The sequence below is a fragment of the Pelobates fuscus genome, chromosome 2, assembly GCF_036172605.1.
Source record: "Pelobates fuscus isolate aPelFus1 chromosome 2, aPelFus1.pri, whole genome shotgun sequence".
Lineage (NCBI taxonomy): Eukaryota > Metazoa > Chordata > Amphibia > Anura > Pelobatidae > Pelobates > Pelobates fuscus.
This window is the reverse complement of record NC_086318.1, coordinates 378,417,175-378,423,174: the sequence shown is the minus strand read 5'-3', so window position 1 is coordinate 378,423,174 and position 6,000 is coordinate 378,417,175. Positions and strand designations below refer to the sequence as shown.

Below are 6,000 nucleotides of genomic sequence, written 5' to 3'. Positions count from 1 at the left end.
GGAGGGAATCTCCACAACACATACCACTCAAATAACTGAGCTCCAAGCTGCAATCAGTGCACTGCAAAAACAGAACCAACTACATGACCAGCGATTCTCTTTACAGGAAGACAGAAGACGCTACAAAAACCTAAAGGTTAGGGGGGTGGCTGGTTCGGTTCCCGACGCAGAGCTCCCACACTTTACCAGGCGGCTCCTCGCCGCACTCTTGACCCCGAAAACCGCCAGGGCGATTACGCTAGACGGCATATTTCGCCTGCCAAGACCGACCAGGGCACCACCTAGCACCTCTAGGGACATAGTGCTCCAATTCCAAAACCTGAGGGACAAAACTGCAGTCCTAGCAGCCACCAGGGAGCAGTCGGCATACCTCTTTGAAAACATGACCCTGTCATTATTATTATTATTATTATTATTGCCATTTATATAGCGCCAACAGATTCCGTAGCGCTTTACAATATTTTGAGAGGGGGGATGTAACAATAAATAAGACAATTACAAGAAAACTTACAGGAACAATAGGTTGAAGAGGACCCTGCTCAAATGAGCTTACAGTCTATAGGAGGTATTCTTCCCAGACCTCTCAAGCGGAACATTAGCGCGACGAAGATCTCTACAACAATTCACTGCAGTGCTACGAGCCAACCAAATCAGGTACCGCTGGGGCCCAACTCACGCCCTACACATCATGAGGGGAGACACGCCACATACTGTAAGCAACATGCATGAAGCCACGAGGGCCCTGGGTGTGCTGGGTCTCCCCCTTAACGCCCTTCTACCAGCGGGACCACCGGCGAGAACCACATGACCCCTTGGGCGGGATGCAGTCAGTGCACCGAGGAGGCCTCAAGTGGAACAATACGCAGTGGCCACGACCTGAACCAGACCCGAAGACCACCGAAAGACTTTTGGGACATTCCCCCATGCATCATCAATCCACATCACCTTGAGGGACTCTAAAAACTCCCCCACATCAGACCATAACCACTGACAGGCAAGCAGAGGCCCAGACCAGATCCTGACTGCCTACTATCTGAATGACAAACCCCCCCATGCCAAGGGGTAATTTAGGCACACATAATATACACCACAGTGCAAAAACCTAATCAGCAAGGGACTCTACAATCCCCAATCGGTCACGCGGTCACAGTACCCACCGAGACCCAGAGGACTCACCCCCCTCTCCCCTAACTAGACTGCAACACAATAATAGACCAATAATAGAACTAACATTACATACCTTAACCTGACACACTAACGGACACTTAACAGGAGCCAACACAACCCAGCCGAGGAGACTGGAGTGAAGGACCCCCACCCTATAACAGACGCAACTGGTACCACTTACCTTCACAGTGACTCACTTTTTACACAAAAATTATATGTGCATAGACTCTTGCCAAAATGTTGTTGAATGCTTAAACAAACGTAGACACCAGCTGTTGTAGCAGGTGAACTGTTGAATAACGCTTTGCTCACATGCACGCAAAAAATAAAGAATAAAAAAAATTTAAAAAAAGAAATAGGCTTAATACATGTATTGCACCAATATTATTTAAATGACAATGCACAGGATGGATGCAACAATCAAGAATATTTGCATGGTCCCCATTCTCACTGAAAACCTCCAGACACATATGACATAAATAATAAAATAGTGTCCAGCAACCCATTCTTTATTTATAGTGATAGGCAAGCCCTCCACAATAAAAATTAGTATACCACCAGGTTATAGCAAGGCAACTCTTTGTGTCACCTATCATTATTACATCATATCTTGCTCACTTAAATACAAACAGGCCAGTAGGTGTAGTCCTTTTTGATCAGAGAAGCTGCTGATATAGCAGTTCAGGTGACACCAGTGGGATAGCAAACATCATGGCTGACCAACAATCAATGATTATAGACAACAGTTCTGGAGTAATTAAGATTGGATTTTCAGGAGAGAGAAAAACACGATATGTGTACTCAAACATAGTAGGCAGCCCAAAATATTCTCCTATCATTCTTGGAGATGGGCAAAGGGATTACTATATTGGAGAAGAAGCACGAGTAAGAAGGGGTATCCTCTCATTAAACTACCCTGTGGAGCATGGTGTGGTGACTTCATGGGATGACATGGAACTCATATGGAGGTACGGATATAACAATGATTTCAAGAAAAACTCATGTGATAGACCAGTTCTGGTTGATGAGGTACCTCTCAATCCACGTTCCAACAGAGAGAAGATGATGACTATTTTATTTGAGGGATTTAGTGTTCCTGCAACATATCCTGCTTCAATCCAAGCAGTTTCAGCTCTCTACTCAGGAAAAGTAACTGGTTGTGTGGTTGACAAAGGTGATGGTGTGCCACACACAGTCCCTGTCTTTGAAGGATACTGTCTTCAACATGCTGTGCTAAGGCATGACCTAGCAGGAAAAGACCTGACACACTATCTGATGAGAATACTTAATGAAAGTGGTATTTCCTTTATAAGTATATCGCAAAGAGAAATTGTTAACGGTATGAAAGAAAGGATATGTTATGCAGCTGTTGATAAAGAATTGGAGAGATTGAGATCAAAAGAAGAATTGGAAAAAAAATACAAACTTCCTGATGGAAAAATTATCACCGTCCACAAAGAGAGGTATAAATGTCCAGAAACACTATTTCATCGTGCAACAATTGGAATGGAGACACCAGGCATTGATAGAATGTGTTTTAATAGCAGAATGCAGTGTGACATTGATCTTCGTAACACCCTTTGCAGCAATGTGCTCATGTCTGGAGAGTCCAGCATGTTTCCTGGAATTAGTGAGCGTATGACCAAGCTTGAAGCCCACTGAATGTTATGACTTCACCTGAACTCGTGTTGGCAGGACGGATGGGAGGGTCAATATTGTCATCTCTGTCCATCTCTCAGCAAATGTGCATCACGTTTCCAGAATACTTTGTAGTAGGACCTAACATCGTTCACAGAAAATGCTTTGAGATGAGTAGCTCAAAACAGTACGCTTGAAACTGCATGAATAAAAACAGCTGCATGTAAACCTTATTCTTTTCAGATCAAATTCTTATTTGTTTTGGGTCAGATGACTTTTGAAAACAGAATCAGTGATGCCATTTTTATTAAAGGACCAATGATAGTTTATGATGTCATAACAATCTAAACTTAAAGTGGAACTCTCACTTTCCAGAATTTATAAAATTTTGTTTACACATCCTTATATTTAACAAATATGTATCTGTACTATGGGGGTAAAAAAAAAAAAAAAATTTAAGAAATTCAAACTCTCCATCCAGCAACTGGGTTCCTGCATCTCAGCTCTCTGCCAATCATTGTTAAATGATATGTTCTTTGCACTTGGCAGTCAGACAACATGAAGTATACAGTATTTATTTCTTCTCCTTTTTTTGCGATGTTTGCTGTGGCTTTGCCACCTCTGAAGAGTATAATGAGGTAATCTGCTAAATCTTTGAAGGACCATTAGCGTCACTCAGGCCACTTTATCTCAATGAAGTGTGCTGGGTATGGTGGTCCTGTATAAGGTTGCCAACGTTTTGGACAAAAATACCAGCCATGCTAAGTTGCATGATTAATTATATATGCACAACATCACAGGACACAATGTCACCTGATATTACGTAACATCTCAGGGAATTACATAAGAGAAAACAAATTGGAAGGGTGAAATCCCTAAACCACTAAAAAAAAAACTACTTACAGTATGTATACTATGTCTGACTGTGCATGTACAATGTGCAGGGCCGGTGCAAGGATTTTTGCCGCCCTAGGCAAAAGTAAAGTTTGCCGCCCCCCCCATGTGACATCACAATGCCCCACCCATATGATCTGCCATGTTAACTAACGCCAGTGCTGCAGTGCCGCCGTGATTACATTAAAAGGCCTGCAGGGACAGGCTATAGACACCAGAACCACTACATTAAGCTGCAGTGGTTCTGTGGACTATAGTGTTTCTTTAATGTGAGGTAAATTAGAGATAAGTGCCACGAATAATATGCTAGATTGCCTACTTACAATCAGATGAGGATGGTGATGGGCTCTGGCTGCAGTCTGGCTCCACTGGTCTGGTGTAGAACAGGCTCTGTGGTCACAAAAATCAATGTTCTGGGAGAACGGGAAGCAGCTCCATTTTTTGGGGGCCCTTTACACCGCTCAAGGTCTGTGTCCCAGGGTCCACCTTCATGTTCCACCAATGAGTTTGTTCACAGGGGGTGGAGTGTGTAGGGGATGTCCTGATATGTGTAAGGAATGCATTGTGTGAATCTGTGTTTGTATGTGTAAGGGCTGCAAGGTGTGTTTCTGTGTATGTACAGGATGCAGTGTGTGCGTCTGTAAGGGGGGCATTGAGTCTGTGTAAGGGGTGCATTGAGTGTGTGTAAGGAATGCATTGTGTGTTTCTATGTGTGTAAGGGATGCATTGCTTGTGTGTGTGTGTGTGTGTGATGGGTGTCAATCTCTCCCCCCTCCCTTGTCACTCTCTTCTACCCCCTCTCCCTCCCTTGTCACTCTCTTCTCCCCCCTCCTTTGTTACTCTCTTCTCCCCCCCTCCCTTGTCCCTCTCTTCTCCCCCTCCCTTGTCACTCTCTTCTCCCCCGTTGTCACTCTCTTCTCCCCTCCCCACTCTTATTCTCCCTTCCTCCCCCATCAATTCCCCTCCCTGTCAATGTCTCCCCCCGTTTTAATTTCATCCCCCCTCCCTTTCAATTTATCCCCCCATCCCTTTCAATTTATCCCCCCACCCTCCCTGTCAATTTATTCCCCCCTCCCTTTCAATCCCACCCCCTTTCAATTTATCCCCCTTCCTTTCAATGTATCCCCCCCACCATCCCTGTCAATTTATTCCCCCCTCCCTTTCAATTCCCCCCTCCCTTTCAATTTATCCCCCCTCCCTTTCAATTTATCCCCCCACCCTCACTTTCAATGTATCCCCCCACCCTCCCTGTCAATGTATTCCCCCCTTTCAATTTATCCCCCCTCCCTTTCAATGTATCCCCCCACCCTCCCTGTCACTTTATTTCCCCCCCTTTCAATTCCCCCCTCCCTGTCAATTAACCCCCCTCCTTCACAATTAATCCCCCCCTTACAATTTATCCCACCTCCTCCCTGTCACTTTATTTCCCCCCCTTTCAATTCCCCCATCCCTGTCAATTAATCCCCCCTTACAATTTATCCCCCCCTCCTCCCTGTCACTTTATTCCCCCCCTTTCAATTCCCCCCTCCCTGTCAATTAATCCCCCCTTACAATTTATCCCCCCTCCTCCCTTTCACTGTATTTCCCCCCTTTCAATTCCCCCTCCCTGTCAATTAATCCCCCCCTTACAATTTATCACCCCCTCCTCCCTGTCACTTTATTCCCCCCCCTTTTAATTCCCCCCTCCCTGTCAATTAATCCCCCCTCCCTTACAATTTATCCCCCCCTCCTCCCTGTCACTTTATTTCCCCCTCTTTCAATTCCCCCCTCCCTGTCAATTAATCCCCCCCCCCTTACAATGTATCCCCCCACCCTCCCCTACCTCTATTGTAGCGTGGCCGAGCCCTGTATGGTCCGCGGGTACAGGGAGCTTTTGTTTCCTGTACCCGGCCGGACTAAAAGGAAGTGAACACTCAGTGTTCACTTCCTGTTAGTCCGGCCGGGTACAGGAGACAGATGCTCCCTGTACCCGCGGACCATACAGCGCTCGGCCACGCTACAGTGAGGGAGTGACAGGAGGGAGCACTGAGCGCTTCCCTCCTGTCAGCCCCTCTCCTCATGCTGCGCCCGGGCGGTGCGCCGTCATGGACGCACCAGCCCGGGCAAGGCTGCAGCCGCCTGAGGCTCTCTACATAGCGCTCGGGCAGCTGCAGCATCAGGGGGGCCGGCGCTCCTGGCGTCGCCCCTTCCCAAGGTGCGCCCTAGACGGCTGCCTTGTCCGCCTAACAGGTAGCGCCGGCCCTGACAATGTGTATGTTTAGCAGTGTGTGCGCATGTGTGTACATACTGTTCAAATGAGTG

General features: G+C 46.5%; 1 pseudogene; it reads left to right on the top strand.

The window, feature by feature from the left end:
- The first annotated feature begins 1,878 nt into the window (after nt 1–1,878).
- Nucleotides 1,879–3,014, top strand: LOC134587406 (actin, cytoskeletal 1B-like; annotated as a pseudogene).
- The last annotated feature ends 2,986 nt before the right edge of the window (nt 3,015–6,000 follow it).